General features: G+C 44.4%; 1 long non-coding RNA gene across 1 annotated transcript in view; it reads left to right on the top strand.

Moving 5' to 3' along the window:
* The first annotated feature begins 8,576 nt into the window (after nucleotides 1–8,576).
* Nucleotides 8,577–23,389, top strand: part of LOC310701404 — a 28,489-nt gene continuing 13,676 nt past the window's right edge. The window contains exons 1-2 of the long non-coding RNA XR_014523039.1: nucleotides 8,577–8,679; nucleotides 22,909–22,994. This is a non-coding gene — a long non-coding RNA (uncharacterized lncRNA). The remainder of the gene's footprint in view (nucleotides 8,680–22,908; nucleotides 22,995–23,389) is intronic.

Raw genomic sequence — 23,389 nt, forward strand, 5'->3', positions numbered from 1 at the left:
AGGTCTGGCAGGAGCACAAGAGTGTACTGCACCAACCTCACCACTGCCTGAGCCCTCCTCTTCCCAGAACTCCACAGCAATGCCAGTGATAGGAGGTCTGGTTAGCTCCACTACCCTGCCTTGCTGACTGCTACTGAAAGTGGTTCTCATAGAGCTACAGTTTCCAGAGTAGACTAATAATCAAGCTCTACTCCCAGGGAACTCTGTGAAGGGAATAGGAATCTCTTAACAACTCTAAGCACCCTTAACAGGCTATAGTTCCCAGGATGTTTTTTTTTGGGGGGGGGGGAGCCATGTCTGTTTAAAGTGACTCGACACTGCTTTAAATGTATATTACAGATGGGACCACTGACAGAGCAATCCTGAATATGTCCATTCAAAAGAAGTTCAATAGCATTTATCTCAGGTAAATGGATACAAGATACAACAGCCTTTGCCAATGTAGTGCTTTCTGTTGTATTGGCTGGGGCTGATGGGAATTGTAACCCAAAGCACCTAGAGGTTACCAGCTTGGTGAAAGCTTGTGTGGAGCATTGTGGCAGAAGGCATTTTACACTGAAAATCCTTTGGCTTCCTTCGAAATTCCTCTGTTGACTCATTTAAGGGGAATCAAAACTACAAGACGCAGCACCATGAAAACCCTCCATACAAAGAAAAGCAAGATTTGGAGATAGAGGGGGGAAGGGGGGCAGAGACGTTGAGGTGGTCAGAGCAGGTATTTGACAAAGTCCACTCTTGCTCACACAGAGCAAGAGCAAGTCTTCAGCAGATGGTCTGTGTAGCAAAGTGGCAGTGTAGAGAACGCTGGAGCAGCAACGCTGATTGGCTCTGACTAAGAGAATATCACACTTCCAGACTTCCTGACAGGTGTGGAAGGAAACCATTAAAATTTTTCATTACATAAGAGGCAAAGTAGCACCTGCCCCTGTAATTGCAAACCCTTCCCAGAGGAGAGTGAGATCTAGGCAGGAAGGAAAGACTAAGATTAATGAACAAGGCAGCGCAAACAGAACGAGACTGAGATACACCTCACTGATTCACACCCAGAAGCAGACGAAGCCAGATCTCCTGTACATTTTAGCACAGCCATGGGGAAACTGCAGCCCCCAGATGTTGATGGACTACAACGCCCATTGCCTCAGATCACTGCCATACCACTCAATAGTCCTAGTCTAAGCAGGACATCCTGGAATTACAGAAGCCAATCCTGACTTCTGTCTTTTGGTCTGGCACTCTGGCATGAGTCAGTTGGCTCACACCAGAGTGCTGGACTGGAAGATGCTCCATTTTTGGTCTGGCACAAGTCAGCTCTCAGGACCAAAAATGGAGTCTCCTGATTTTGGTACCCAGGATGTTGGAAAGTATTCCATTGGTCACACTAAGCAGGGACTGATGGGAGTTGGAGTCTAATGACATCTGATGAGCCACAGATTTCCCTGCTAGAGGATTTCAACAGGGGCAGCTTTTCTCATCCCTAAGCAACAAGCCCCAAAAGTATTTCTTTGATGGCAAAAGGTGCAGGAGCCCTGTCTTCATTTGCATCTGGCTCCACCTATTTGCACCAAAGCAGACTGCAGACCAGGTCCATGTGTTTGAACAGTGCAAACCAGACTCTCTTTTCACCTCAGTTGTCCTCTTTCTCCTCTGTAGTTCACTGCTCAGCAGCAGAAGGGGGAGGACCAGCTCATTGTTCTGCACAGGAAGTCAGTGGCGGGATGAAAGGATTTAATCTGTTCCATGTGTGGGCTGCTGCCTGACAGGCTTTGGGTGCTTCCATGCATTGGGATAATTCCCATCAGGCAACATTTCTGCATAGTTTGGATGTTGCAGATACAGCCCTCTTTGCCATTCATGCCCCCTTCTTCAGCTGTGGTGGCTGGAAAGGCCTGGTCTGTGTTGCTCAGGCTACAGGCTGTGCAAGGGCTTCTGGAAACAGGCACCGGGAAATGAAACAGCCACATTCCACTACAACATGGATCAGCATGAATCTGTGAGTGAGGTAGAAGCCACCTGGGCACTTGTCTGAGGGTACCTGGTGCCTGATTTTCAAGTTGCAGGGATTTTTATCCACTGGGTTCATCTGCTCCTTTTGAAACATGAGTTTTGGAATGAGAGTCTGACACTGATGATATTACACACTACTTTTCCCCCCTGGCTCAATCTACAGGATTCTTATGACTGTTTTCAAAACATGCTGCACTGAAACCACCAAGCTTTCCTTGAAGGCAACTGTCAAAACAAGGGCGATAGTGTCATGTTACTGAATCAGATGAACTGTTCCTGAGGCAACTGTGGCAAGCTTTTAATATATAAATAGACACAGTGCAATCCACCTGGGCTCTGCACTGCCCACAGTTGTCCTTGTGGGCTCCTAGTCATTGTTTTCCTTGTATGCCTTTTCTGATTTCCAAGAGTTCAAGGAGCTCCACGACTCTGTTAGGTGAATGCCTAAAGTTCTTGAGTTGCATTCTGTATGGCACTACAGGGGTCTATTCCGCCAAATGTGCATATACAAAACTTTGCTTCGTGAAAGTGGTGCTCAAGAGTGGGCATGAAACCCCACTGAAGTGCTTGAATGTAAGTATTTTGTTTGTGATTGTTTGTAACACCTGCTTACCTTATTGCTCCTTCCATATTATTTTCTAAGCCTTGGGAGCTCTAAGGGCTTCTCCTCCTCCATTATGTGATCTCAGCTAGTCAGGGATCAGCATGATGACATCACAATTCTACATAGCCGGTCAGATGTGGCTACATGGAGATGCCACAAAACCAATGGAATATGGATGGGACTAATTCAAGATTGCCATTATTTCAAATCAATAACCACATTGCATCAACACTGCAGAGGCCTGTGGCTGTGCATCTTTGCTCACTCTGAACTCTTGAAAATAGACTATAACATTGCCACAGTCTGTAATCCACATGACAAAGGAGCCCCTTGTGATGCTGGGGCTCTTTCCATCATATGATTATTTGTGTACATATATAATGTGAAGTTGAAGCATGTTAATGGTGTTCCCTATGGGATGAATGACAGGCCCAAAGCCAGGAATTAAATGTAATGTGTATTTGAGAATTTATTGGAAAGTTTCACCAAGGAAGCCAAAAAACTGAGTGGGCAGTTCCAAGAAAACTCCTCAGCTCCTCCTTTGTCCAATTTTTTAATGTGTTAGATAAGCAGGTTGCTAAATGTTATGGCTCTTAGCAAGCCAGCACCTCTTTTAAAGGTTTGTGTGCAAACTTTGTGGCAGTTTGAAAGCTTGTGCAGTCTTGGTGATATACCCTGGTCTGCTGAAAGGTATCATATTACCAACATTTGGTAATGCTGAGAACACATTTGTACTCCCCCTAACTCTTGCAGGCTGGGGTTGAACTAGGTTGAACCAAAGCACTTTAGTTCTAAGGGACACTTGTACTGGAAAGGGAGGTGAGAGAAGAACTAGACGAGCAGATAGCTTTACGTGGCAAGTTCCTTGAAAACACTCTACATAGTGGCCAGCAATGTATTTTACCAAAGTGTGTTCTCCTTCATGGAGAGCATGTGTTGTGGTGGGGTTTAACAAGACATCCCACTGTTGCTGGGCAGGTAAAGGTAGTTGGCCACCATTGTGATTGGGCTCTTCTAGTCATTGGGGAGAATTTGGTACTGCCATTTTGTGATGGGCAGCCAAGAAGTCTTATATTCCCTGCGCGCAGCGTTGCGCTTCCTCTTTTAGCTGCACACATCGGATCACCCGCCCACCCTCCCTATATTTAGGGTTGTTTGCATTGACCTTGCTATGCCTGTCATGGGGTCATCTGCTTTGGGGGCAGGAGCCTGGCAGGAATTTTGTCCATTTGGCTGATTGGCTGGTGCCACTTGGTTTATGCCTACTGCGTAGCAAATCGTCACAACTTGTAAGGTTGCGGTTAGGCATTGGTTTTATGAAATGGTTGGTGGAGGGGCATGGATTAGCTGTGCCTGCCCCTCCAGTGCTGCTGCTGCAAGGGTATTCCATTTAGGGAATCCAGGGGCTCGCCATGCTTTTGTCCGAACCCCTGTCAAGGGGCTAGGGCCACGCAAGAGTCCCTGGGAGCATTTGGGGAAAGGTGAGGGCATCTTTCTCCCCCAAATGTTTTCCCTTTCTGATTTTCGCAGGTGTGCGAATGTCAGTCTGTCCCTGGGCAGGGTCAGATAGTCGCAACCAATGCCTAAGCAACCACTCACAATTATTTGTATTTTAATAAAGTTGTGGCCAAAATTATGCCAAAAACCTTCAACAAAAAATCTGTGTGAATTGTGTTTTATTGGGGTGGCTTGAGGACCTTGACACATAATTGGAAATATTGGACATCACGCATAGTGACTGAGGTACACCTCAGTCAACTGCACCACAGAAGTACATGGTTGCTGATGACATCAGCAGGGACAGCTAGCCTGTCAGAACCACACACTAGCTTGGTGCTGACAGAGATACACTCTGCCTACATTGCTAACTCCCAGTGATGGAAGGAATTTCCCTCACCCCTGCTACAACACAGAGACACGCCACTGTTCCCACCAGCAAGTCACTTTACCAGCTGCCACTGCTGTTAGAATGAAGGCACGGCTTCTGTTTCAGGCATTATTAACCTCTTGCACACAGACATACACACACAAATGCACATAAACACTGTGCAACCACCCACCCAAGCACACACAGAGCGCACCTTCTGTCTCTTCATATGGGAAAGAAACCTCTCCCTTACAAAGGTCGAAATCCAGCTTCAGAGAAATTCCATAGAAATCCTTACTAGACCTTTTGGACTTTTCTCGAAATTTCCCAGCTGTTTGGTTTCTGGCAATTATCTTCAGATTGTGCTTTGGGCAAACTCCCATGGAAATCTAGGGTAGTACAGACCTCCACCAACCCTTGTGCTGGTCTTGCTGAAACCCTTTCACCTTCCCTTGGAAATCTTCCGGTATTTCACTTTGCATTTGTTCCAAAGCTTGCTTCAGGCAGAACTTCAGGGGTAATTCTGCTCTCGCCTTTGCTCAGAGACCAATTTGGGCACAAAGCCTCCCTGGGGTTGGCAAGACCAGTGAGTGGGTCAACCTAGCCCTTCCTCTGTTTTCAAGAACAAATATTTTAGCAACAATAATTCAAACACATGAAGCAAAGTGATGGACTGTTGTGTACTTTCTTCTTCTGCCATGACTATATAGCACATATTTTGTTTTCCACCTCTGCCAGTTATGCCTTTTTCCTCCAAACTTAAACACAGCTGTCATTTTATTTTAATTCCCCCTAATAATAATCACAATAATCATAATAATAATCATAAGAGGCTTGATAGTTTTCTTGGCTTTTGCACACAAAAATTTACAGATGAGAGGAAAACAGGAGATGCGGAGGGTAGGGGGAGAGAGGAGAGATCGTGCAAGGAAATTAATGCCCTGGTGAAGAAATTACAGCATCCAACTGCAATTCCCTTGCTCACATTTTTCTTAGAAAGCAGTTAAGTTCCATCTGGCTCTGGGCTGGCTGCCAAATTCAGCTTTAGAATAAGTGAGACTTTCAATTTAAGAAATAAAAAAATGGACCAAAAGGCTACTGCACCCATGGAGAAAGGAGGCAAGGGGTGGGGTGCTCAAAGACTTCATTGTCTGACCCACAGTCCACAACCCCTGTGTGGGTCATTAATCTTTTTAGGGCCAATTATCTTAGGGCTTAACAAGGTTGTAAGTATGTGAAATGGGGTTGGTGTACGATCATATCATCTATCAGATCACATCGAATAGGAATATTGCTGTCCTTGTTGGTAAAGAATCTATATTACAGGGGCAGCAATTGATGAACTCTAAGTCCCATCAGCCACAGCCAGTGGTCACAAAAGATGGGAGCTGAAGTCTAGCTAATTTGGAGGGGTGCCATGTTGACTGCTACACCACATCTTCTGGGACTCACTGTTATGTCTTGATGGCAATTGCTTATTTTGCTGAAAGCAGATTAAAAGGTTGTGGAGGTCTTAGCAGCTAAGCGGCCTTATCTGCTGTGTCATGATTCCTTCAAGACCAAGGATGAGTCATGAGACTGATAGCACCTCTTCAGCTAGAATCTTGGTGGTCCAGAACATTTCAGGATAGCATTGCTCTGGTTTGGGCAGTGACACTATGACTGCACTCAAAACTGTTTGTTGTGGATGTCAGTAGTCTTCAAACTTCAGACCTGGGATCCGCCTTTAATCCAAGCATGCATTTGGAAACCCTTTTCTTTTTCTTTCTTTCTTTTGCCATACATTTCTATGGTGCTGCAGCTGCTAATGCAACTGAACTTTGATCAGGCTGCGAGCTGGTGATAGATACCAACCTGCCAGTTGAAGACCAATGGTATAGATCAGGATCTATGATGAAGGCTTGGCACTGGCTCTCTTCATGGGTCAGCTGGCCTTTGGTTGCTTCCAGCACACAGCTGGTCAATAAGTTTGTTCTAATGCAGATGCAGTTTTAAGTGGCATAGCCGCGGCATAGAGTGTTAGGTATCTGTTGTCTGTGGAGCTGCTGGAAACCAGAAAGGAAAAAGTGAACTCTTTCCAATCCTCTGATTCATCCTAGCTTGGCCAAAGTCCACTCTTGGAGACAGGGCTTTGGTGCAAATGATGAACCATTGTGTGATGTCACAAGAAAGTGTTTATGAAGGGCTCAGAAAACACCGTGAAAGAAAGACCTGCAGCTTGTTGTGTGCTTTCCAACTGCAAGCACTGTAGAATTTTCCCCTAATAAATGTCCTAATAAATTTGACCAATACTTTAACACTGCTTTTTGTCATTTGAAAACAAGGTCTGCTAACAAAACACAACTGGTTACTTTTTACCAATAAACCAGGTGTTTTTTTAAAAAAAAAGGTTACTGCATGACAGCCAATTTTGATTTGCAAGAGAAGATTTGTAAGAGGTAAGAGTTGTTTAGATAAAGGTTGTGATCTGCCCAGACTATTGAGGTCTCATTCCTCTAAACAGTTCATTCAGCTACAATTTCCACTGTTCTCTTGGCTTCAGACCCCCACCTGCAATATGGAAATAATACTGTGGGCTTATTTTACGTGATGATTGTAAGGGGTGCTGAGATAGCCTATGTGAAGTGCTTCGAATGGGAGACAGTTAAGAGCCCCTGCTCCAGGACAGGCCTCAGACTGTGCTGGTTCTGTGAGCATGCTGAGGAAGCAAATTCGAGATTTGGACATGGCATGCCCGTGCCAACCTCCTGATATGCCATCTTTTCCCCAACTCCTCTTCTTGCAGAATTATCTGCCATGCAGTTGCACTTCTGGTAAGTATTGTTTCACCAGCACACCTGCATCACCACCAATGAAACAGCATGGTCCACACAGGGTGGTCAGAACTGATGGTCACAAGGATAAGTGCACAAGGAGGTGGGGCTTCTTCTGCACTCTGCTTCCCCTGTCCACAGGTTGAACTTTCGCATTTTTGAAGGGAACTGTGAGATTCAAGTTCTTCCACAAATAAATACATATGGATAATAAAGTGGCCTCTGAGCCGACACTGAACAGGTTAAACTGAGGAATGAAGATATGAGAGAACTTGGCTTCAGCTTCACCTTCGCCCTAAGATGTTAACAGCTGAGAATACAAAACTTAGTTTCCTAAGCAGTTTTAGAGGCTGTTGTCTCACCAGGCTTGGCCCAAAGTATACTGTGATCCTTGAAAGTTTGGACAAGGCATGATGAAAAATAAATTGTATTTTAGATAAATGATATATCTTCTGGAATAAAGCTTACTCTTTGGGAACACACATAAACTGCATCCCTTACGCTCTTTTTGTGTGAAAAAAAGTCTGCTGTTGACAAGTTATTACCATCAGTAACATAATACAATGGTGTTAGTCATGCCCCAGCACAGTCAGAGGAACTGGCACACTTACTTCACACTTACAGAGGAGGCAGAGACAGTAGTCATCAAAGGATTTGTGAATTACTATTGAAACAAATGGAACAATGAACATTAATCATGAAGTCCTACTCAGGCTAACCCTCGGCCCTCCCTCAACTCACTCTAACTGAATCTCATTCCTTCTCCCTCAGCTTCTCTCAGCTGATTTTGAATTGCCTAGAATGCTTCTGTCACTCTCCAGCAATTTCTCCCTCAACATTCTAAGAGCATGACACCAGCCCATCAAGAAGCTGGAAATCAAGCATTGCCCAAGTTGTATGGTAGGGGAATGGGTGTGGGAGTACAGTGGAGAACACAAGATTTTGCTGCCAAGGCTGAGATAAACCTCCCCATTGCTTCACCTGGATCTGTCATCAGTGGAGCTGGCCATTCTAAGCTCACTTTGATATTTGCCAGTTGGACTGCGAGATGGGGAATTCCAAAATGTCACCTCTTATCAATGTAGGAGTCGGGCCACGAGAGGCACCAGGTTGCCAAATATCATCTGAGGTTTATCACAAGAACCCAGAACTCTTTTTTCTTTAGCAGAAAGCACATTTAGGCACACCCTAAGCCAGGGGTGGGGATTTTTTTTTTCTGTCTGTGGGTCACATTCTTCTCTGAGCAACCTTCCAAAAGCCACTTGTTGGCAAGGCCAGAGGTAAAAAGTGTGAAGAATACCCAGGCAAGAAAAAGGCACCATCAGAGCTCAAGGACACATTCTGACCAGGCAAAAACATTCAAGGAGGGTGAGGAGCAAGGCTGGTGAGAGGTACGTACACCAGAGTTTTGGATGTGTGTGGCTGTGGTGTCTCAAGGGGGATGCCCCTATCGTCATCAGAGAAATGTTGGGTGGTATGAAAATAGAAAGGCTTGGGAACGACGATGACATATTTGGCCCTCTAGTGTGAGTTTTGGTTTTATGTTGCTGAGTTACACAGGAAGTGACATAGGCTGAGGCTTCATTTCCTATTGCTTTTGCTCTGGTACACAAAACTTGAAATGCATGGCCTAGACTAATGGGTTTCTAGAGTCCGGGCAGCATTGATCTGAATGGCTGAATTATAGAACAAGAGATGCAGGATTGATTTGGAGTGGTTTATGCAGACTGCTGTGTAAGTCTTAAAAGCATCTGTTGGAAAGTGACCATTCCATCACTGGTGGCAAGCAACAAAGTAGCTTCTCCAGGCTCAAATGATCTTGTGGTGTGAATGCCAGAGTTCAGCATGTCAGGAGGAGACAAGTACAATGGCTGAAAAGGATGCCCAGCAGTTTTTAGAATTTGCTTTGGGAGTTCACCGTCACTTTTTGATCACATACAATGTACTGTATTGACTTTGTCAATGTGGAGCTGAAAGGTCAGTTCATCTAGATCTGGTAGGGTGTGCAGACTTGAAGCTTGCAGGACCAGTTGAGCCTAAATAGTCTAATTGGACATGAGATTATGGCTGGCATTTATGTCCTCTTTACGAAGACAAAAATAGTAAAATACATCCCTTCAGCAGCAGATAGATATACTGAAACCAAGGCACAAACTTTGATTCCATTTTTGCAAAGGGTCCCCCCTTCACATTTCAAGGTGAGACAAGAATAAACCCTACTCCCAAGAGCATTTGAGTCCACATGTATTTTTCTTTTGTTTGCTATTGATTACTCTGCAAACCTGTTTTGTCTTAGTCTTTCCCAGGCTCCACTCCTATTACTTTAATCTCTTCTAATTTTAGCTATGCAAGACCACAGTGACCCAACTGTTTGATACTAAAATAGAGCAAGGAGTGTTCAAAGCTCATGCCTTGCACTTCTGTTATGTGCTGAGGGAAATGGTGAGGTGTTTGGCAATGCATGCTGCAAAAGTCCTTAGCAGCAGACATGAAGGAGGAGGATGTTCAACTAAAACAGGCAGAGATTAAAATAAGGAGACTCTGGCTTCCAGGGTCAGGGTTCTTTTGAGCACTCTGATACAGACAATTTTCACGTGGGAAACTTAAAGATAAGATTTGCTTAAAAATGGTTTCCAGCTATTTTTTGTTGTTGTTTAGTCGTTTAGTCGTGTCCGACTCTTCGTGACCCCATGGACCAGAGCACGCCAGGCACTTCAGTCTTCCGCTGCCTCCCGCAGTTTGGTCAAACTCATGTTTGTAGCTTCGAGAACACTGTCCAACCATCTCGTCCTCTATCGTCCCCTTCTCCTTGTGCCCTCCAGCTTTCCAAACATCAGGGTCTTTTCCAGGGAGTCTTCTCTTCTCATGAGGTGGCCAAAATATTGGAGCCTCAGTTTCAGGATCTGTCCTTGACAAGGGTATTGTTTAGAAAAAGGTGTGCATTAGATTTGGATAAATCCTGAATCCCGATGTGAAGCAGGATGCCTCACATGTATGTCCTGGGCCTGTCAGAGGGAAAGTTGGATCTGTAGAAGATGGGCATTAAACAAAACAGGAACCCTTGAAGTGCTCTGTGGCACCTCAGAGATCCACATTAAATAAAAAAAAGATGCAGACATGTATCTGCTGAAGGTTAATGTCTCCAAAAGTACAGTGGTAAGGACTTAATTCATTCCGGAGGTCCGTTCTTAACCTGAAGCTGTTCTTAACCTGAAGCACCACTTTAGCTAATGGGGTCTCCTGCTGCTGCCATGCCGCTGGAGCACGATTTCTGTTCTTAGCCTGAAGCAAAGTTCTTAACCTGAGGTACTATTTCTGAGTTAGCGGAGTCTGTAACCTGAAGCATATGTAACCTGAAGCGTATGTAACCCGAGGTACCACTGTACCATAATGCCAGGGTAAGAGATAGAGGAAGGGAGAACAGACACCATAGTGTGAAGAGAGAGTGTAGGAAGAGCTCCATTGTGACTGATAAGTCTAGTTTACAATCAGAAGGAATTATTTTGCCAGTGCTCTTCAGTCCTTGTTCTTTGGGATTGGCGAGCAGCTTTTCCAGGGCAAAATGTATGTCTCTGAGTCTAAGGAAGACACCAGGGTGGGAAGGGGGAAAGAGAAGGAGCTCCTTCATGAATGACAAGTCTAATTTGTAATGAGAAGGTATGATTTTTACCCAGAAAGCAAATTGCTGTTGGTTCTTCCTACAGGAAAATCAACTTGAATGGTACCTAGCACAAAATCTATCAAGCTTCTATGTGTGTTATTCAGCAAGTTTATTACCCAGGGGACCTCTCATGCCTATAATCCACAGAACACCCTCTGCTGCTTGCAGAAAAACCACTGAGGCTGTTCTGAAATTTAGCAGGCTTCATATCCTCAGGTAGGGTGACCTTCCCTGCAAATTTCATCAAATTCTGGCAAAAAGATAAAGAAGGTTAGAGAAGATTCCTATTTGGGAAAAGCAAACAGCATGTTATAGAGGTATCCAACACAAAACTCCCATATTTACCAGTATTTGCTTTTAATTTGTCAAGCTTTATCCGCAATGAATGATACAATATGCCTGCAAATTTCATTTTTTCCCCTCTCAATAGTGAAAGGTGGAATAGAGATGGTCCCAAAACTGTAATGCCCCCAAACCAAGACGCAGGCATCTTAAATCCTCCCACAGCAGACCTCAGTGAAGACTAGTAGCTTTCATGTCACCAGAACAGGGCATGAAGGTTGCGGGGAGGATGAGCAGAGAAGATAAAAGGAGAAATCAAAGAGAGAGGCTAGCGTGCCTTGTTTCCAGTTTTTCTTATACAGGACTAGATTAACCATCAGGCTAAGTATACAATAAAGCAAAGCCTGCATTAATCTTGGGAAAAGAAAAGTGATGGTTGTTGTTGTTGTCACTTTAGCTTACTTTGCTGGGCTCCTTTAAAATTCCATGTGCTCTAGAAAGCGGCTTTATCATATGGCGTGAGGTCAGCAGCGGCTTTGCATTCCCAGTTGTGTAAAAAATTGAAATGCTAATAGTGTCTGCACAGAACGTCTGTGTGCAATTGATCATGAGATGCCACTAGCGACTTGTGCAGATGATAAGCCATGGAAGTCCCCCCTAAGGCTACCATGCCTCTAGCCCCAGTCCTATAGGAGTAACATTATAACTGTCCATAGAAGGACAAGGCGTTCTGCAGCTGGGAAAATGCCTGCTTGCCACTCTGCTGCTGTTGTTTTAGGGTCTGGAAACTGCAGGAGAGGATGTGCCCTGCTTATGCTAGGCATGGCTCATTTTATTTTAAAGGACTCCAGGAACACTCATGTGTTGTAAAAGTGGAGCGGTTGCAAGGAAGGGCACATAGCTCAGTCGCAGAATTAGTGCTTTGCTTATATAAAGTATCAGTTTCAGTCCTTGGAATCTCCTGTTAAATGTTTATCAGGTTGCAGGGCAGAGGGGAGGAAAGTAGTCTGCCCGAGCCTGCAGAGAGCCAACGCCAGTTGGGAAAGAAAGACAATACAGGGCTAGATGAGTCAGTGGCCTGACTCAGTACAAAACAGCTCCTTTTATCATTTAGTTTCTGGAGAACTATAGAAGGGAGGGAAGATTCTCTTTTGTGATGCTATGATTTAATATACAATGGCTGGCAGTTGCAGCCAGTGGGGTGGTATACTGGGAAGTAATAAACCACCGAGTGGTGCCCAAGGGGGAGGGTAGCTAGATGCCTTTCCCTGTGGGTCACATGGGATGGTCATGGGGCTACAAGTCAGCTGGCATCAGCACAGTGCAAATGCCCAGCTGATGGCTTGCAATGAGTCCTCACTGGTGTCAGCAGCCACAAACCTGCACTGTGATGACCAAGGATGTCCCAAGATAGTCCTCCCAACTCAAGGTGCTTAGCACAATCATAGAATTGTAGAGTTAGAAGGTACCGCCAAGGGGCATCTAGTTCAACCCCATGCAATGCAGGAAACTCAGCTAAAGCATCCATGACAGGTGGCTATCCAACCTCTGCTTAAAAGCCTCCAATGAAGGAAACCTCCAATAACTTCCATTACCATTTCTGGGAATATTTTGCCTGAGCTGGCCTCTCCCAACTGTACCTAGGATTTTTGCAGTATGCAACTCTTGGAGGTTGTCAGAGTCTGAGAATCCCAGGTGAAAGTAGTAAGAACATCTGCAGCCATCCCCTTAGCACCATTGTTGCAAGTACAGATCTTGCTGCGCTTTGCTGGAAAGCATTTGGATGCCAGGGCCATCTCTGCAAAACATGCTTCCCAATCAAATCTGATTTTTATTTGATTTTATGATCTGCCATGTGCCTGCAAGCCAGGTGAAGTGCAGCTAGTTCATTATGAGTCCACCCCAGCATAATCTGGCTTTCATTGCCAGAGGCCTGATGGCAATAAGACGGATGAGGCTTGAGAAGCTCTGCTATTGTCTCCTTTTTCTCTCTCTCCCCCCAAGACCTGATGGGAAAGTGACCTGATGTGCCCAGGAGGCAACATGGATCTGGCTGCTATGGCAAAAGATGCATCTGGAAATTATTTGGTTGGGGTTTTTTAGTCCCTCTAACACCTCATGAATCTGTGAGTTGGGACAGTCCAATTCCCTTCATTGCTCCCTCCTCTCCCACCCCACTTGCCAGCCCCATCTCCTCACCTATAAGTGAGCATCGCTCCTGATCTTACCTTGTCCCTGGAAAAGCAAGGTGGGTTTTCCATAGGTGCAGAAATGGACTGATTCTCCTTCACACCTACATACCATCTTACCTTTAGAATTCATTATTCAGAAGAGTACATAGCAGGAGTCCCCACCATGAAATAACATTGTTTCACAATTTGCAATAAGTCAAACAAACCATTTCAAAAACTAATGTTCAAAAGCTGGAGTATTTGTTTTTTGACATGCATTGAGCTTTGCCTGAATATAGGAATGGGTGATCTGTAGCCCACCAGATATTGTTTAACTCCAACTCTTAGCCACTTCCAGTGTGGCCAATGCTCAGAGATTGTAGGAGGTGTAGCTCACGAACATCTGGAGGGCCACAAATGTTGAAACAATGGCTGGGATCCAAAGAGCTGCTGACAATCACAGAAAGGATTTGTGGTAGCCTAACCCAGAGGAGTTTTGACTTTTCCTTCTTCAAATCCAAAAATAATGTGTCATGCAGCATGGGGTTTGACTGAGAAAAATAAGTTTAGCACACACCCCATGAGTTCACAAAATTAATTTTAGGGTTCTGTGGATCCTGGTCAATGTCGTTTAAAAAGCCCCAAACAACACTGTAATTGTTGCTTTGTTTTTACAAAATTACTTTCTTTTCCCCAAAAAAGCTTTTTAAAAAATCATGGTCATTTGCACATCACTATAAATTTTTTACTTTGTTTTTGTCTTTTGCATACAGTGGTACCTCAGGTTAAGAACTTAATTCATTCCGGAGGTCCGTTCTTAACCTGAAACTGTTCTTAACCTGAAGTACCACTTTAGCTAATGGGGCCTCCTGCTGCTGCCGTGCTGCTACCATGCAATTTCTGTTCTCATCCTGAAGCAAAGTTCTTAACCCGAGGTACTATTTCTGGGTTAGCGGAGTCTGTAACCTGAAGCGTCTATAACCTGAAGTACCACTGTATTTCAATGGGGATGATTTTTTGCTATACAAAATATGAAATATCTACTTTCAGAACCTTAAGAAATTGGCTCCAGTAGCAACAAAAATCTGTTTTCAACCTCCATGTAGTTGGCATGTGTGTTGGATAGGCAGAATACAAGGATATCTCCTAAAGAGGATAGGCTTGTACCCACATCCTAAATATGTCAATACTGGGGGCTGCATCTCTGCTTGCTCCACACCACTTACTAATCCCACATACCCCCTATCCCTGAACAACCCCCCCTCCCCAAAGCCCCTTAGCCCATCTGGGCCCACCACCAATGACAGCCCAGTGCTGCCCCTCTTGCTGCCACAGTATCCTGCCCCCATCCCAGTCCCAGTAAGTAGTAGTGCCACCAGAGCTATGAGGGAAGCTCTGTGGCAGTGTCCCCTTTCACGAGCCATGACTGTTTCATTTAGCTACTGTGATAATCTGCATCTTGGACTTCGAATGTTTTTCTAACAGCTGGTGGAGGCTTTGGTGGATGTGATAGTCTTGCAGCATGAAAATAGAGTTTATACCCCAGTATACTTGTTGCTCTCTTCTATACTCTCCTGTCCAAGTTGAAATTGGTCTCCTGTAGCTATGTAAAATTTGGGAGAGAGGAGTGTTTTGCTAGGGTTGCCATATTTGAAGTAAAATGTCTGACACCTGCAAAGTTGTTGCTTTTGGGAGGAACAAACCTGGATTGTTGAGCTTTTGGGGGGGATCTACAGTGATTTTAAGCTTCTTGAGCTGTTTTCGCTGCTTTTTCCATCACATTGACATACATCCGGGTTTTCCCTGACATTTTGCCGATTTGGCTAAATTCCCCCCAGACGCCATTTTTACACCCAAAAACCAGGACATGCGTATGGCAAGTCTAGTTTAGCTTTCCTCCTACTGTTGCTCACTATGTTCTGATATTTGAGATATTGCTTGGAGGGGAGGTGCTTTTGTGGAGCACCACCACCTCTGTGCTCCTTTAGAATCTTAATGTGAGCTAAATGGGAAGTTGTTGCATAAGGCAACACAGGCCAGTGCATGCTCACACTACTAACTTAGCACTTAATGCTTAGCTGAACTGAACTTTGTTCTCAACAAACTTTAGCATGATACGCAGCAGGAAATGCACCCTAAACCTTGGCATTCAGTTGGACACTGTGCACTGATAGATGCCAAAAGCTGCAACCTGAACTCACCTGGGAGCCCTCCTAGTCTTGACCTGAATAGCTGTAACTAAGACCTGATTTACTTTTGACACAGTGGAATCCTTACAAGATGACTTTATCTTGTCAATTTCTCATGCTGACAGCCGGTATTTACTATGTCTGTAAGCCTGCTAGTCCTCATGCTTTTCTAATGACATGGTGTACATATCAGCTGTCCCCCATGTAGGAAGTGCATGCATCAGAAATATCTGCCATGTGAAACTGATGGAAAATATCATGGTGACTTGACCGTATCGAAAAGGAGCATGTGGGTTCATGCCGGAGTCTACAAGCTGCTAACACTGACTTTGCTCCTCTAAATCCCTCAATCACCCAAAAGCTCTCTTAAATCACTCCACCCTTGCTATTCCTTACATTTGGAATCCTGTTCCTGAAAACATTGGTGGTGGCTACCCCTCTCTTCATTCAAACTCTTTCTCAGGACCAGAGGTGGCAACTTGAAAGCTTAGACTGAATTTCATGCAGCCATTGATCCAATTGCATGTGGGTAGCATGGGGAAAATAGGGTGAAGAGGGGCAAAGGGCTGACAGAAAGAGAAAAGGGAATGGACCCACTTACCTTTAACTTTGATCTACTCCACTTTCCACGATGAATTACTCCTGAGAGAATGCAGCCCTTTCCCCACTCAAGACGAGTCCTTTTCTCAGAAGCCTGAAGCATAAACCTTTATTTCTCAACCCCAATCACACCCAAGCCAAAGTATGTTTTGCTGCGCTTGGTCAAACAAGGGATGGGGAAGAAATTTGATTCTGCTTGCATTTAAAGGCAAATTTCCCTAATCTGCATTTTCCAGAACAATGCACAAACCAAAAGACAGCCACTCTTCGGAATTCACACTTTTCTGAATTTTGCAGTGTAATTCTCCAAGTAATGTGTACAAAATGCGCAGACTAGGGCAAAGTGTGCATATATTAGTAAAAGTAACATACATAAATTATTTGGGGGGGGGGATTGCTTTTTAAAAATGAGACTATTAGGCAAAAGTGCACACAAAATGTATGATTACATACATAGCTATGATGATTACTTTGCCTCTCTCACTGCCTGAGTACTCCAGGCACCAGAGCCCTGCTTTCATAGTTCCCATAGGCCCATCTTTCCCTTATAATGCAAATTTTTCATCTCTACCTACCTGTCTCTGCACCACAAGATTATAGATCTTGGAGTGCATGGAGAAAACAAAATACATTTATATTAATCCACATACTTTATTCCAATTGCATAAAGTGGCGATATCTGAGTGTAGAGAGGTGGTCCTCCTAATTGTAACTAGTCTTTTGAAGGCTCATATACACACCATGGATTAACTTCAGAATTGGTGTGCATAATCCCCATATGGACTTGCATACACAAAACAAAAGCACTGCAAGTTTACCATGTTTATTGTGGTGGTTTTACTCACAGCCTTCTTTATCTTAATCAGATGGCTGCGTTAGAGAGTTTTTTCCACAGTGTGGTTCTCCCTTACTATCTCTCTCAGTCTGTATGCATATATAATTGGTATGCCACATGCTGCATAAAATACCGGTATATTACACCGGCATTTAGAGTATAGCTGGAACATATTACAGTCCAGGGCCTCTGCCATGCTCTTTCAAATATATTATACAGGATGACACATAATATATTTTCAGCCCATTCTATTAATTTTAAAGTCTATGCTGTGGTGTCTCATATTTTAAACAGCAGGACAATGGGCCAATTCTTTTCTTTGCATTCTTTTCTTCCTTTCATTTATTCTCTTTTTGGGGGGTTGTTGTTTAACAAAAATGTTTTATACTTTGTCAGATATATTTCTACCATGTGTGCAGTAAATTACATGAAATACGTAAGAGGCATGTGGGTTAGGTCTGAGCTTTCAGGATCGCTCTGTGAAAAAGATCCCTTGAGTCAAACCTTGCTCCTTCCCATACCCCCATCGCCTTTGTTTGTGAAAATTGTTTGCGCTTGACTTCCTTGAATTCAGCCGATAGGTATCAGTGTTTGTAGAAATCATTCTTTTGGACCACTGTCCCTGAATCCTGCCCTCTCACGGAGCTCCAATGCATGGGACTGTGGATAGGGACTGCTGACGAGACAACAACAGCTGCCAGTATGTTTGCTGCTACTGTTTTCCATCACAGCTTCCAAGCTGTGGTGCAAAAAAAGAAATGGAGATGTGGAGGCACTTAGTTAAACTATAGAGCTTGCTCCCACAGGAGGCAGTGATGGACAAATTGATGGAGGAAGATTGGACAAATTGATGGAGGAGAAGGCTGTCAGTGGTTACGAGCTATGAGGGCCATTGCTCTCCCTCCACAGCTGCTTCTGAATACCTTTTCTGGAGACCACAAGAGAGAGTGCTCTTCTGCTCAGGTTCTGCTTGAAAGTTTCCCACAGGTTGGCCCCTGTGAGAATAGGATGCTAGGCTCTGATCCAGAAGGCTCTTCCTATGTTCTTATCTTGAGTTCAGTATACATGAATGGAAATAAAAAAGGTGGAACTAAGAGGCAACATTGTCTGGGATGGAGGGAGAGCGTGACTGTTCCTACTCTTTGGTCTCCATGGTTGGACACCTTTCTCCTTTCTCCATACTAGTCACAACAGGACATTATTCAACCATGATGCATGCACTCTGGCAAGGTTCCAAGCTCACAGCGTCAATGCTGACTGTTGATTCTAACTCCAGCAGGGTAGATAAAAAGGGCAGGTCCCTTTCTGATTTGTGGGATGAGAAGAATTTCATGTCAGTGTAGTCTTTATAAGTAGGAGGGTGGGGATAGTGTTAAAAGCATTGAATCTCTGTCCTGATCACTGGGATTACTATTGCCACACACCTCCACTGGCTCTCTTAGACGCTCTGTAGTCACACCCCGATGACGGTACTGGTTTATTTAGGCCAGTATGATGGCTGGTATGCTGAAATGGGACACTCAAATCATGTCAGGCTTGGGAAACCCAGTTCAAGTGAGATCATCCATGGAACTCCCTGGGTGGTCCTGGGCAGTCACTATTTCTCAACCTCAGTCAGAAGACTATAGAGAGGACACATGATGTAAGACTTCTAATTGTGCGCTGAAGAGTGCCAGAGAAATGACTAATTTGTTATGCTTCTGACCATTGATTTTGCATGCACATAACATTTCTCTGTATTTTGAAAGAAGACATATGCACGGAGGGATTCACCTGTATAATATTAAAGATAGATAGCCCAGATACTCAAAGAAAGAAGATCTACTTTTGTGCTAGAGCAAGCGTGGGGAGCCTTTTTTTCCTGTTGAGGATCTCACTCTATTTTGGGTAGTCTACTGGGAGTTGCAGTGGTAGTATATAGGTGCCTCAACAGGCAGTGCTGAGTGGGGTCAGAGCCAAAAGTGACCAGAATCCCCCATTTTATTAGGCTGGGGGCTGCCTAAAATCAAAGTGAGGAGTGTAGGTTGTTCACCGGGGTGACCATGTGTTCTGCTTTACAGAGCACAATCCTCTGCTTGAAAGTGCCCTGTGTTTCAAGGGGCTGTCTAGTCCATGCCTCATTTAAAGATCAAGAAAACTTAAATGCAGGAGCGGGGGCCCTTACCCATCAATTATTTGCACCTGGACTGAGCAGGCACAAAGCTTCCCCCACCCCGGTGGTGAGATGCATTGTATTTCTGTTTAAATACTAGCAATTATTTCTACAGTTGCAGTTATACATTTAAAATGAAATGTGCAAATTTCATGCAACTCTCTGTCTTCCTTTGTCCTCTGTCTTGGTGATGCATTTTCTTTTTCAAAGATGTGATATGTAGGCAGCCAAACTAAAGCCAGCTTGTGTGCTAGAGGTTTCAACAACTTCCTAGCATGCCAGCCAGACACTTGGGAGTCTATCACAAAAGGCTTCTACTCTGCGGGTTGCAGTCTCTGGCTATGTTAAGAATCTATGCAGTGAGGTGCTCAGCAGGTCCTGGAGCCATTGACCCTTCTCGTCCAGTGTTCTGTTCTCATTGGCCAACCAGAGGCCTATGGGGAACCCCCAAGCAGGACCTGAGTGCAAAAGCACTGTCCCCACTCCCAGCAACTGGTGTACAGAGGCAAGGACAGAGCCGTTGTATAGCCACTGATGGGTCTTATCCACATTCTATTAGTATGTAAGAATGATGGCATTTATCCTGATGATAATACACACACACTCACACACACACACACACACACACACACACTATATTATATTTCACTGAATGTCTGAGATTTGGTAACAGTTGATACTCATAAAGGAATGTTGACAATCCCTGGTGGACAAATGTTATGAATGTCCACAGACTCAAAGATATCGCCTAAATGCCATCGTCAACATTCATTGGTGCATGTCAGAAAAATTGCCCAGTATATACAGTATATCTAAACATTTTGGTTATACATCTGGGTTTGTCAGTATTCCCATGTGGGCATCAATTCAACATTCACCAAAAATTTTGGACATTCATTGTGTGACACAGCAAAGTGGAACAGATGGATGGGTTGGGAGTCTTTCCTGGCACACAATAAACATTCATTCTTTTTATCCCTACTTCCTTGATTCCTTTAAATTCCAAAGCAACATTATTTTAAAATCAGAAGGCTGAGGTCATTCCATCCAAACCCCTGCGCCTAGCCCCAGCCAATCAAATTCTCTTCTGCATCTGGCTGCAGCTAGACCGCACCTATTAAGACTGCATTTGAATGAAATGTCTCTTTCAGAATATTGTTTCATCTCAGGCGGGGAGTGTCGCCACATTTTATAGGCACCCTCTCTGTCTCTCTCTCTTTTTTGCTAGACGAAATGGCAATGAAGCTGACAAATGACTTCCGCTCCTTGGCGGTAAGAGGGGCTACCACACAACCCCCTCCCCAGAATTTGCATATCAAATGATGAGATCATGAGAACTTTTGTTGGTGTCGTTCCCCCTCCCTGTTTTCTTAATTTTAAATCTGCCATCAGATAAAAGTGATTGTGGGTCCCCTTTGAGAAATGCTGCCCTTTGCTATATCATGCCAGGATAAGGCCCCAAAAAAGGGGTGGGGGAGGCGGGAGAGCTTTCTGATGTGGCGGGGGGTGGAGAGAAAGAGGTTTGGTGCTTTCTGAGATTTTTGGCAGGACAAGAGGAAAAGAAAGTAAGAAATCATTCTCCTATCCAGCCTCCTTGGTTGTGCTTTTGGGTGGTCTGCTGGAAACAGAGAAGCCCTTAACATACCTTTTCTCTTCACTCCCCCAACCTGCCAAGGGGTCGCATAGGGGACACTGTGTGAAGGGAAGGACCTTCAACGAGAAACCAGCTGTGTAGGAGACAGACAAGGAGGAGAGGAAGGGACCTCCCTTTAACCAGCTGACCTCTGCCTGAGCACAAGGGTAGGTGAGGAAGAGTCAACATTTGCTGCTCTCCTTCAGGCCCTCCGTGTTTTCATCACAGTATTCTGGGGCCTAGGAATGGAGAAGACACCTTGGCAAAGGTCTGGCATAGTCATAAGACTCTGGATTTGGTTTTAATCATGTGGACAATGACCAGCAGTCAGTGGAGGCTGGCCCCCATCAGGACAGACAGAGAGGTCATCAGGAGCCAAAGCAAATGTTGGCAGAATGAGAGCCAGTGAGAGGCAGAGCCTGCCCGTTTTTGTTTCATCACCATTATCTTCCCTCCTGAGTCCCACAAAGACAACATTGAGACTAAGGAGGATCAGGAAGAATAGATGCTTGTAAGTGAGGAGGTAGGCAGGTAGGGGCTGGCTGAGGGCAGACTGAGCTTGATAGGGAACTACCCTAATGGACTAACTTCCACTGCCAATGGCAGCTGGTGCCCATTGGGATGGGTAGGGCAGAAGGCTAGAAGACCAACAGTAACTGGAGCCAGAACCAATGGCTGGTAGAGATACTAATGCTGGTTGTCTCCCCAGCCTCCATGGGAAATCTACTCCCTCCGTGTACACACAGAGACACCAAACGTGTTGTGGTTAGAGTGGCCACATGTCATACTTCAGAGGACTGTTTCCTATTTAAGGGCTGTCAGAGAACAGGCCTCTCTTTGAATGTGTCCTCTTTTTCCCCTTTTCTTTTCTTTTCTTTTCTTTTCTTTTCTTTTCTTTTCTTTTCTTTTCTTTTCTTTTCTTTTCTTTTTTCTTTTTCTTTTGTGAAGTGCTGTCTGGCCCAAGTCCAGTTTAATGGTCAAGAACCCTCAGGAGGAAGATCAGGATTGGGGGGGGGGGCTTGAAGTTGCCTATCAACAGTTAGTAGCACTGGGACAGAAAAACTGATCAGGCACACAGTTTTTCCCATGATGGTGAAATGTGCTGTATTTCAACAAATTAGTCAGATGTAAATTATCATAAACACATGTAATGCAAATCTGTGTCTGCCTTTGCCCTCTTTTTTGGTTATGTATAAATGGGCATGCTAGTAAGTTGGTTCAGGTAGCTAGAAGGTGGTTTGTCTTCCTGTTATCTTAAGTGCTCATCTTGCAAACATTGGTCTGATTTCTATGGATACCTCAGCCAAAGCACTTACCTTCCAACCTCGCAGGATGTATGGTCTACACCCTGCAGCCTATGAAAACCCACAATAATCTTGTCAGGGGAAATCTGCATGGCAGCATCATGGATTGCTTGTTCTGTGCCTTCTTAGCGGTGAGCTACAGTAATGCAGTAAAGTGTTTCATGGTGCCCTGGTGCTTTTCTTTTGCTTCTTGCAGACACTCGTTTTAAGGTGGGTGTTAATTAGATCAGAGAAGTTGTGGTGGATAAGAGAAGGGTGCTTAACTCTCCCTGCCTCTTATTTTTACACACTCGTGTTTACAAACCCTTTGGGTTTCACATGCATGTTTCCCCTTACAAACCAGGGAAGCAGGGAATATGGGAAAGCTGTAAAGGAAGTGATAAGTGTCCTTCCCCCACAGTTCCATTCTCTGAATTCCTCCCTCCTGGAGTGCTTTTGCTTTTTTTTAAAAAAAAGGTGTGGTAATCTATTGCTGTTCCCTTCATTTGGCCAGAAGCTGGTGATACAACACAGTCTTAACTCTCATGAGCCATCCCTCAGGATCCATGTTCTAGAATTGCTGCAGACTTAGGTCTTGGCATAAGGTTCTCATTGCATTTATTAAATCCTCCCCCTTCCCCCACCACCACTGCCTTCATCAGGTAGACATCTGGCTTCTTTGTGTAAGAACATAGATGCAAGAAAGGCTAATCCAGCTACTTGCATGATCCCTGTATATTCCAAACTCCAGATACACAATGATGCCAGGTTTTATTCCCCCCATACCTATTCCATTTTTTCAATATTATATTAGAAATGAGCTGCCAGCGAATGCAACAGAGATGCAGTGTTCTGGAATACAATAAATCAGGACCTGGAGGAATCTGCAAGCTGGAACTGGTAAGATGAAAGGATCCCTGCCCTGTGCATGGTGTAAATCTCTTCTCATATTCTTTTGTGTTACCCTCAGCTTTTGATACATCACATCTCAATGCCTGCTATTTCTGAGGGTTGCAGTCTATGGGGGCCACAGCAATTCAACTCATGACTTCCTCAGCTGGACTTTCTCCTGGACTTGCCATGTGATACAGAACAGAGGCAGCAGAAAATGTCTGGGCAAAAGAAAACATCTCTCCACTCACTCCTACTGGAATGAGAATGGAATAGCCCACCAGCTATGTATCATGTATATCAAGCAATGCTTCCAGAACCCTTAGTTTTTAATACAATACTGAATACTGGCCTACTGGATACATGGTATAGCCTCTCGATAAAATGAAGGTCCTTCAAAGGCT

The sequence above is a fragment of the Podarcis liolepis genome (genome assembly GCF_965112155.1).
Source record: "Podarcis liolepis genome assembly, chromosome: 1".
Lineage (NCBI taxonomy): Eukaryota > Metazoa > Chordata > Lepidosauria > Squamata > Lacertidae > Podarcis > Podarcis liolepis.